Below are 12,061 nucleotides of genomic sequence, written 5' to 3' on the forward strand. Positions count from 1 at the left end.
TCATCAGAGGGTTATTATTTTCCCCAAATCTCAGTGTTTCTAATGCACATCTCAAGGTAATGATTTTTCTCTTATTTCTGAAGTTTACCAAACATACTGCAAACTATCTTGAATGGACTGTAGCATGGGAAGATTAAGGCAAAATGCTAATATTTTTTCAGGTTCTGACCAAGAAATAAGCAGACATGCTGAGTGATTATTTTTAAAATCACATGGTAGACTTTTACTTCTAGCTAAAATAGTTTGCACTAGACCACTTACTCTGATGAGAATAGAAAACTCAGATAAAATGTAAAAAAAAACACACACACAAAAAAAACAGCTATAACAACAGCTGTCTGACAGAAGGCATTGGAAAATGACTGAGGCAACCAGGAATTGAAGGGCCAAGATCCAGCAGAGACAAGAAAAGGGAGCCACAGAGAGCTGAGCTGATAGTCTGCAAACAGCTTTTCCCCTCAGGGCAATTGCCAATTTTTGGCATAGGATTGGAGGCTAAGAATCCACCCAGAGAGCTGTGGCTGATAGAGAAACAGTTTCTGAATATCTCACAAGGGTACAGACAAAAAAGAAAAAGACTGGGAGTGAAGGGGAAGTTGGGAGATTGGTTGGCCAAAGCATCTAAGACTTGAGGTAACAGAATCCTGAAGGGAAGGGAAGCACAGAGAAGTACACTAGATACCACATTTTCAACTAGAGGCATATGCCAAACCCTTAAGCTGCTAAGGACAAGAAGCTAGGCAGGAAATCACAGGAAATCAGAACAGTTTTGGCCTACTCACAGAATTGAAGAGACAAAAATTGGAGTTTACAGCCTGACAAAGAGAAGCCCTAAGTCAACTCTCTAGGCTCTCAGGTGGGACTCTTGGGGGCCACACCACTATGGAGGAGCAAACCAGAAGTAGGTCAATTTCCAGACTTCAACCCAGACTCGTCAGTTTTGTTGCTAATTGAATCAAAGTGATGTGCTTCTTCTTTAACTACATAACCAAAGGATAGGATAAGCCCTATCAAAGGAAGAGAGTGCCTCCACAATCTTTCGTAAGTAATATATAGCATTCAATAAAAAATTATGGTCAGGGATGCCTGGGTGGCTCAGTGGTTGAGCCTGAGCCTTTGGCTCAGGTCGTGATTCCAGGGTCCTGGGATCAAGTCCCGCATCAGGCTCCCTGCAGGGAGCCAGCTTCTCCAGCTCTGCCTATGTCTCTGCCTCTCTCTGTGTGAATCTCGTGAATAAACAAATAAAATCTTAAAAAAAAAAAACAACTATGGTCATATCAAGTAAAAGGACCAAGAGGAAAAAATAGGTAATATAAACAGACCCACAAATATTCCTGTTATTAAAGTTATAATACTTGGATTTGTAAATATATAATTAATGTGACAAAATTAAGAAAATATAAGTCAAACATAGTCAAACATAAGTATATTATTGCTAAAACATAAGGCAAAGATGGAAAATTCTTACAACAACACAGAAAATGTTTAATAAAGAAAAAAGGTAATTCACAAAAGCTTCTGGCATACACATATACATTTTAGAATAAACCAGTTCTTTCATTAAATATAAAAGGATTAAATATTCCTGTAAGGGCCAAAGATTGTCCAATTGAATTTTTAAAACTATGTACAGGGACCAATTTACAAAAAGAGTCATCTCTGCTGTCAATCAACTCTATTTTCTTTTTTTTTTTTTCAACTCTATTTTCTATGACAATATTTCCTCAGCCTTCCTTAGGTTGTGTAAGAATCCTCTGAGAATCTTGTTAAAACACAAGTTTCTGAGCAACATCCTTCAGAGTAGAGGTTTAGAAGCATTTCTGTGAGCTCTCAGCAGCCAGGTCATGCTGATGCTACTATTCTTTAAACTCCATTTTGCACAGCTATTATCTACATGATGATAAATGTAGACTCATAGAGACTGTAGCAAAGGTCTGACTCCTTTCTAATGAGTTCATATGAGAGGTGAGGTCAGGAGAGGCAGATGGGCCCATATTTTGAGTTTGGGTAGGATATCACTCCGCGTTATTGTTTTATAAAGAAATAGCACATGCATACAACCTTCTTCATCTTTTCCATTAAGAAAATAGGACTCTCCCAGTTATCTTCATCAATCTCTATATTAACAGGGAGTTTATACAATGCATGTAAAAATTAGGATCCCATTTCACTGAAAATTCTGCTGATACCACTACTAAACCAAAATGGGACATCAGTCAAGAGATGTACCACCCTGCATGCTTAAAAATGCATCAGTGATTCACCAATAATTTCATGTGTGTTCCATCCCCATCTAAATATTATACCATATGAGGGAAGGAATCATCTCTGCCATTTTTTTGTATCTTCCCAAATATCAAGCACAACAATTTCCCTCAGTGAATTATGAAGACTAAAGCCAAGGCAATTGCTAGGAATTAGCATGGAGTTAATCCAAGTTTGCCTTCTGCCCTATCCAGCACTCCCATGTATCATCTTATTCAACACTCTTCACCAGCAACACCCACCTGACTCATATTAACCCAATTCAGTACTTCCACTGGGTTGATGGAACCCCAATGCTACCAATATCCCAGTAGAAAATAATTAACTTCCTACCTTTACATCTACTCAGAGAGCATAGCAAAATGAGGGTATACTCCCTGCTAACCCTATGTGGCAGCAACACTCAACAATGAGAGTCTAGACACTCCAGCTCCAAAATACAGCAGACAAACTAGACAGTGTTACTGCTGGAAGGTCAGAGCCCTTCAAATTACGTGTGTAAGTGACCATCTAGCTAGTTCCTGCAGGCCAGGCTTTTCCTGACTTCAAATTAGTCAGACCAGCCGTAACTAAAGCAAGCCTCCAAGACTGTTTCTGTTGGCTTAAAGGTTTGTTTAATTGTTGTTTTTATGGATGCCAGGCACAGACACTTGTGACTAATATCTCACTTATTTGAATGATACCAGTTATCAATGGTTTCATCAGGTGAATGGCACAGATTATATGCAACATATAAAACATGAGTAATGTGCAAGTTCTGAAAGTCCTAAGTCCTAAGATGATAGATTTCAATTTTATTTCAAGATCACAGCATGAAAGTCAAACCCTCTCCTTTCTTTAGAAAGAGAAAGGAGACTGTGAGCCTCTTCATTTAGAGTTAGAAGGACCCCAGAAATATCAGACAAATTTATAAGATTCAGCAAGCTTTTCTCCTTAAAGTTGGCTTTCAGGATATGACGTCTAACCCCATGTAATGTTTTAATTTTGGGAACCCCTGCTGAATTGGGGATAGGCATTCTTTCAGGACAAAGAAAGACCTGAAATCTTTCTTGAAACAAATATATTGGTTCGCAGCTAAGCAGCTAGCTGTCCCTCAGGTAAGCATTTAGATTTATGGAGATATCCAGGAGAACCAGGGGAAATGAAGAGACATGCTACTTTTCATTTCTAGTTGTAGTGAATATATAACTTGTTTATATAATTTGTTTTTTACTAGCCTATCTGGGATATAGGGAATCATACTTCCAACTGAAGTGAATAACTTCTTATATATATGGACTTCCTAAGTAACCCCAGCTGTTTCAAGCCTGTTTCCTAACGAGTCTTTCTCCAAGACCCTGTTCCCAGATTGCCGGTCATGAAGTCTCCACCAATGGAATATCACCTGCTTTATCAAGGTGTTAAACCTCCAAGCCACTGAATACCTGTCACCAAACCTGATAGGCCATTTCTTTCCTGATGGTTGCTAGGAGGCACAAGGCATTCCCAATGCATTTTTTTCCATACCTACCAGTGAATGCATGTTATTTCCATGTTTTGATCACTGCTAGTGTGACTCTTTCAGTGTATCTACTACCTCTAAAGGCTGATTCATCAAACTCTGTGTGCATGTGCATATGTGTGCATGTGTGCATGCATTTGTGCTCAGAGGATGATACAGCAGAAAAGACCTAAATAATTAGTACATATATTTTTGACCTTCCTCTCTATGACCTAGGGATTCTGTAGAATCCTTTCAAGGTTAGAGGAGAAAATGAGGAAACCCAAGGGGATTCAGTTGCCCTTAAAACTCCATAATGAGTATAGCTTCCTGATAATCAGAATTATATATTGACTTTTGTAGCAAGCACGATTTTGAAGAAAGAGTGCTCTCACTTCATAAAGGGGATGGTGTTGAAAACCAGATATTTATTTCAATCCCTTTTCCTCTACAGATGAATAAATCAAGAAGAAATGAAGATTGTTACACAGTCACATAGCTATTAAGCTAGAGTTGGAACTAGAACTGAGGTCACTTAATTCCTCAAGTGTGTATTTTCTATGTATCACACAGCAAGGAGAAAGGAAAAAGAAACAATACTGTGTTTGTTACATGTGTTCATGATCAGGATATGTTTTGATGGTGATCTAGAGTTGAAGTGGGAAACAAAAATGTGGGGGTGGGATGTCCCATTCTATAATGTGTCCCAAGGAATCTCAGGAAAATCAGAGACTAAGCAAACGATTGAAATCTTGAGCTAAGGGAAATTCTTTCTGGATATGTTTGGTAATCTACACCCACATTTCATAGCATAAAGAGGCAGTAGGAGTCCTAAATAGCCCTTATAAGAAGTTTCCATTAGGATGACCATGAAGATGCACCTCATAAACTAACAGAATTTGGAGTTTCTACATATTGGTCATTTGTTAGGAGTCCTCATAGGATGGCAGCAAGGCTTATGAGCAGAATGTCAACTGTATCGTATCAAGATCACTCTAGTGAAGAAAGCTGCTAAAGTCTACTGGAAAGGTCTTACTGATCAGAATCTTTTGCATATGTATATACAAACACAGGCCTGCAGAATCAAACTGTGAAGGGTACCCCTGGGTTTTAGATCTTTATTTTCTTGGCAATCATAGATGATACTAGAATCACTTTGGGAGCCTTAAGCATAATGATGCCAAGCTCAACCCCAGAAGAATTCCTGCAGATAAGAGTAACATCATTATTTTTAATGTCCCAGATTATTGTAATATACCACCAAGGTCAAGAGCCGCTAAGTCAGGTTCAAAAGAATCCAAAACATGAAGGAAGAAGAATAAAAGGTAATGAGATGTTACTATGCTCCAAAGAGCCAAAGTAACTCACTGTCCAAGCACACCTCCTCAGTGCTGAGTGACCTGTGTTACTTACAGAACCCAGCTAGGATCATGTGGCTACCATGTCACCACCCTAGATGTCTCACTGTCCCAGTGCATCTCTCTCTTGGGATAAACCTGCTTCTAGAACTCTGTATGATTGCACAACTCCCCGATCCTCACTCAGCATTCCTGCCTCCACTTCCAGGAGATGCTACCTTTACCTCCCATCTGCCATAAACAACCAAACCTCTCATGGAGTATATACATATTTTCCCCCACCATTAGTAAACAAAATAAATTTGCCATGTACTACTGTTTTTATGAGGCCCTAATGGAATCCTTCTTACAATCCCTTAAAGGGCAAGAATACCCTCCTGGTAATAGATTTTACTACTTAAATGAATCCATTCTAACCCTTGCATTTTCCAAAGATATGGCCGCTCACAGTAGCTGCAATAGCCAAAAGAAACCTCCAACACTTCTGCTAGCTCTGGTGAACGTTCAAGTGCTGCTATCCCATCTCTACTCAGAGGTTTCTGTTCATCATCTGCTCACAGCCTCCAAATCGCCCACCCTTTCAGAAAGCAAGGCAACATTCCTCTTGTCTGCTTGGCTTCTAAGCAGCCTGGCACTGTATAAACAATACCGGAACAAAGTTTTGTCCTAGTAGCCTGACCCCATTCAGGCTGGAACTGCTCAGCCTTCTGGTAGACGTCTCATGCTCCCCTCCCCCAAGAGATGGTTTGATAGCCCACAATTCTGCCCCAGTTCTGAGGGAGGAGAACAGGAATTGCATCCAACTTCTTATGAATATTATTGAATCCTTGATATCCATGTTTCCACTTAGTTAGGAGGAGCTTACTGAGGACCTGTTCTGTACCGTGTGTGTGTGTGTGTGTGTGTGTGTGTGTGTGTGTGTGTGTGTAGCTTGGGGAATTAAAGCTTGTCAAAGGCAGGTGGAACAATGGGATGATAATAATTCCAGGAGTCAGGAATCATGAAGTCTGATCCCAGCACATCAATAACATGCCTAGGACTAAGGGCAAGAGTCCATTTCCACATTCCTAAAATAAAATGATCTCTAAGGAAAGTACAAGGGGAATGGAAGGGTTTGGCATTTCTGCAGCTAGAAATCAGAACAGAAAAACAACTGGAACACAATGGAAATGGCAGGTGTCCCTCGCTATCCAAAAGTGGAGCATTCTTATGAAAATTTTCATAAGTTGAAATGGCATAAAGCCAAGAAGTAATTACCATTAATTGATATAGAAACATTTTTGAGCATCCCCAGACCCCAAACATAAGCTTTCTTAGGTCACGTCTTGCTAAAAGATGCACACACACAAAAAAGTGGAAAGCACAAATGGTCATAGACCCAGTTCAAAGTTAGGATGGCTTGCTGCTGACATGCAAAGTTTAGGGTCTCCGGGGAAAGAGCTTGGATGTACCACTCTCACTGCTCTCTGCACACTGCCTCTAAAACAGCTCTCTGCAGAACAAACTGAACATGATGTTTGCTTTCCACCTTCTTTTGTAAAAGCAAAAATCCTCTTCAGATTCCTTTTGGTTAGCAGAAATAGGTACTATTAGGCCTTTTATAAAATTGAGTGGCGTAATGTGAACTTTTGAAAAGTGGGGGATACCTTTACCTGAGAAGAGTTACACAGCAACATAACCAAATTAAAAAGCCCTATCTTCAGTACCTTAAGAAATGAATAAAGTAATAGTTATATTAAAGGAGTGATATATGAAACAAGAGTTAAGGACACTGAATTTCATGAAGAAACACAATTATTAATATGTGGATCACTCATTTTACATGTAAGAATTGAAAGTTCCCATTTCCTGAACACACAGAGCCTTTATTGTCCATATGCTGTTATCTCTGTCTGTGCCCTCACTCCTCATCAGAAGCATTCACAATGCCCACACCTCGGAGAACCGGGATGATTTTGCATCTAACAACTTGGCTTCCAACTTGGATCCTCTGGGAAATGAAATTCTAAAGGGAGCTTTAGTCCAAATGAAGCCCCCACAGGAAAAGCTCGCAGGATGCCAGCTCCAGCTTTTCAGAGCACCCTCAGTAATGCTGAGAACGGCAGGCAACCATCAAGAGGAGACAAAGAGCCAAATGTGTTTCACAGATACATCCACACTGTGCATGTGCCAGTGAATGTCTGAAGATGCCCCTGACAGCACAGGCTGCTCCATCATGGACCCAAGGAAGCCCAAGTGTTACTTGAGAGATCTAAAACTGGCCAGAGAGGAGGCTGACACACATCCTTAGTGCCCCACACTGTTCTGACAGGGAAACCCACAGTGTGTCCTCATCCAGAAGGTCTTTTCCTCCGCGGGTATCTGGGGATCTGCAGGCTGGGAGCTTCCTGGGATTGAACAGAAGGACGGGTCTGTGCATGTTCACACATCTCATTTCATTCATTCACACTTCAAAAGGCTCCAGATTCTGTTAAAATTTTAGCTCTTTCTTATTCTCAGTCCATTTTTGAAGCTGGCACCAGTACGCCTGCGTTCCAGGTATAATATATAGCTCCTCACTGCCTCCCACTTCCAAGCCTTGCTACCACGTATGCCACTCACATTTTCCTCCTTTCAACACAAACATGATGCTTTTCATGCTTTCCTTTGCAAATGATGGATGGTTGCTGAGCTAAATATGGAGACAGGGGTTACAGACACATTTTGTTCCTATTAAATGTTCTACTTCTGTGTTATTGCCTTTCTTGGCTTCACATTAACTCACTTCCTTCCTGGTATCCAAAAAGTAGGTGCCTATGATTGGAGTCCTGGAAGTGAAGAGCTAGACTCCATATTTCAGATCTATCTTTAGGTCTCAAGAGTGTCTCTATTTATTTGTAATTTCTTTTTAGGATGGAGTAAATCACCTGTCACTTTTGTGGTCTAAGATAAACACACTCCTTGAAATTTGGGACACCTGGCGTTTTCTTTTTTTTGTGTGGTCGACTGATGAGATGAAGGGTGAATTGTGAAAATGGCACTTCTGGAAAACTGATGTTTAAAATTCTTCTCTTTTAATAAGCTAAATGTGGGGGCTTGTGAAAACCCATGAATACTGACAAAAAGTTGAGCCCAGGCTTTGGAGATGCACACAGCCAGCTTGGTTTCTGGTTTCTGTCTCTCACTACCTTGTTTCCCTTATCTATCCTTAGAAAGCCTCAGTTTCCCAGTCAGCTTCCCACATTGCATCTGAGTGTCAAATCTCTTTTGTCCCCTTTAATATAGAGCAATTACCTTGTATTTTAAAAAATTTTATTTTTGCTGACTCTTTGGACATGAACATTTTTTACTAATTCAGGACAATTGTTTTGGAGAACGTGCTACATTCTGAATTTGTTCTATTTTTCCCCCATGATTAGATTTATATTAAAACTGGTTGGTAAGAATACTTCAAAGTTGATGTACACTTCTGACTGCTTCTCATCAAATGGTACATAATAGTCCCATTAGTAGAGAATACCAAGCTCAATTACTTGTTTAAAGTCATTTCTGTCGGGGCTCTTTATTCAAAAAGAAATTCTCTTTGTAATTAATAAATCATATTTGGTGGAGCAAAAATTTAAAACTGTATAAATATTTAGTTCCTCTAAAAATTTTCATCCAGTGATTTTGCAATCCATTAATTATTCTTCCATGAAACTTTTATTCACTTATCATGTATTTACTTAGGCTTGCAAAGCTGCAAGTTTTTTTTAAAGTGTGTCATTTCTTCTGCATATAGTTAATTGGTATTCTTTTATAGAAACAACTTCCTTTTTTTCTTTCTTCCCCTCTATTTCTCTTTCTTCGTTTTTTTTTTTTTTAAGATTTTATTTATTTATTCATGAGAGACACAGAGAAAAAGAGGCAGAGAGAGAAGCAGGCTCCATGCAGGGAGCCCGACGTGGGACTCGATCCCAGGACTCCAGGATCACGCCCTGGGCCAAAGGAAGCACTAAACCGCTGAGCCACCTAGGGATCCCCACTTTCTTCGTTTTTGAATACCACTATGAACTGATGGATTTTTAAAAAAATCAATGTGCTACCACTGTCATCATTCTATCAATGTTCAAATTTGCCACAAATGTGATCAGTGGAAGCCCCCTCAAAGGGACTCCTATGAAATTTTTTGTTTTGTTTTTAGTGGTTGCATAGAGTTTACAGTGTGCTAACTGGTCCCATCTACTTTCAATTTTTATACTGCCTTATAGATAATTTAAGAACTTATGCTATGATAATTCATAACTTATGAACTTATGATAATTTAAGCAACAATATGTTTCCATATCCCCCCCGCCCCCCAGTCCTTTATGCTATTGTTAACCTACAATTTACTTCCGTGTGTATTATTAATCAGCAATTGCTATGTTTGCTTTAAGCAGTCAATTATGTTGAAAGCAATTATAAATGAGAAAGATTTTCTTTTATTTACCCACATTTACATCATTTTCTAGTCTTTTCCATTCCTTTGTGTAGATCTAAGCATCTATCTGGTATTTTGTGTCTACTTAAAGAATTTCCTTTATTTTTCTGGTGAAAGTCTGCTTGGATTTTCATTGTCAAAAATATGTTTATGTTGCTTCATTTTTGAAAGATATATTTGCTGGCTATAGAATTTTAGATTATTTTTTTCTTTCAGTTCTTTAGATATGTCACTCCTTTGTCTTTCTTTTAACTTACATAATTTCTGACAAGGAAACTGCTGTAATTCTTATGTTTGTTTCTCTGTTAATAATGTTTCTTTTTGTTTTTAGTTGCTTTAATTTTTTTATCACTAATTTTAACAATGGGAGTATGATGGGTTTTAGTGTAATTTTCTTTTAGGTTTATCATGTTCGTGGTTCCACTGAGCTTCTTGATCTGAAAATTTACATATATAAATAGATATAATTATAATTCATAATGCATATAATTATATATAGTTATGACTTAATATATGTATAATATTGCATATATATAAATTTGGGACATTTTGGCCATGATTTTTTCAAATATTTTTTCTTCCTCCTCAGAGTTAAAGTCCATGTATATATATTGTTTGCTATTATTAAACACTCATGAAGCTTTATTGTTCTTGTTGCATTTGTTTGTTTTATTGTTCTTCCTCTTCTTCTTCCCTCACCTCCCTCCTCCTCCCCTTTTCTCCTCTCTCATTTTCTTCTTTTCCTTCCTTAGTTTTTGTTTCTCTGTAGTTCATTTATTAGCACCTATTTTAATGTCTTCAAGTTCACTGACATTTTCTTTTTCAGTTCATCTGCTTTAATACCATCTAGTATATTTTTCATTTCAGATATTATATTTTCATCTCTGGAATTTCTGCTCATTATGTTACCATTTTCCCTTACTCTCTGATGCATATCAAACATGTTTATAATAGCAACTTTAATACTTTTCCCAATTTGAACATCTCAGTCTTTGGGAGGTAAATTTTTATTGACTGACTTTTTTCATAGACATGTGTTATATTGCACTACTTCTTTGCATAGTTAGTAATTTCTAATTTGATGTTAGACTTTGAGATTGTCTGTGCTGTATTTTGTTGTATTCCTGTAACTATTGTTAGAACTTGTTCTGGCATGTACTTCGAATCAATTTTATTCATCACATTATGTGGATTAAATTTTGTTGGTATAGATCAAGAACAATTTTTTGTCTAGTGTAGGTTTATCCATACTACAAGGATGATACCTTTCTGAAGATTCTATCCAATGTTCCGTGTGTTATGAGATCCTTCTCCCTTGTCTGGTGGAAATGCAAATTATTCTCAGCCCCATTTGAGCTCCAGGAATTCTTCAGCCCACTGCTTTCCAGTATTCCTTTCTTTGGTCTCAAGTATTTTCTTCCAAAGCATATACAAAACAGTACTCTGCTGCAGCCTCTCCGAATTATCGGAGCTCAGTTGCCTCCTCTCCAGTATCTTGCCCTGAAAATTCTGACTGCCTTGGCCTTCTTGAATTCTAATTTTTTTCTCCTCAATTTAATGAGATTCCCAATCCCTGTTCATATCCTTCTTCCTATTCTGCAGCCTAGAAATTTCCTTCAAGCAATTGTAGGTCAATTGTAGGTCTTTGTTTCTTTTTCTCAGGAATATACCTCAGGATATATATATATCCCAGTTTTCTAGTTATTTAATATAGGAAGATAAATTAGGTGTCTCTTACTCTGTCACTAATGAAAGGAAAAATCCTCTTTGTCTTCTTGTCAAGTCCCCATCAGTATTTGATTATCTTTTTGGATATTCTGTACTCATCTTGTGTTTTTCCAGCCCCAAACCCAGAATCAGTTATTTCCACAAGGAGCTCTTGATCTTTAGTAGACAATAATATTTAGAAGATGAAATATGGGTGCTACATTTGCTCACTTAATACTGTGGTGTCATTTGATCTATAACTTTTTAGATCATTGTTTCATACTGATATCTTGAATTTAAGCCCAACAGCATTCTCCTCACCTTCCCTCATGTCATATCCCTCTCTGTCTCTCTGTCTCTGTCTTTGTCTCTCTCTCTCTCTCTCTCTCTCAGTACAGCTAGAACCCTAGTTCCCAAAACATCAATGTATTTAGTCATTTGCTCAGTATACATAGAAATAATTTCATAATTATTCTACCAACACCACTACCATAACAAACTTAATAAGTAAAATTTAGGATTTTTTTTGCAATTATTCTTATCTTTAAAATATTGCCCATACAAGATGCACAACCGCAGTACTGTGTTCAAGATTATTTAGATTCATTTTGCCTATGTGATTTTGCTATAAGTTTGATATATAGTTAATTTTTTTTCCATTGTTTTTATTTAATGTTAGGGTTTGCTTTTACTTCACCATTTTTAATTCAATTTTATTGTTTGATCATGCATAATATTTGCATGGTACAAAAATCAAAACCAACAGGGAAATCTCACTCCTATTCCAGTCCCCTCTACTTCATTCTCATG

The sequence above is a fragment of the Canis lupus genome, chromosome 1, assembly GCF_048164855.1.
Source record: "Canis lupus baileyi chromosome 1, mCanLup2.hap1, whole genome shotgun sequence".
Classification (NCBI taxonomy): domain Eukaryota; kingdom Metazoa; phylum Chordata; class Mammalia; order Carnivora; family Canidae; genus Canis; species Canis lupus.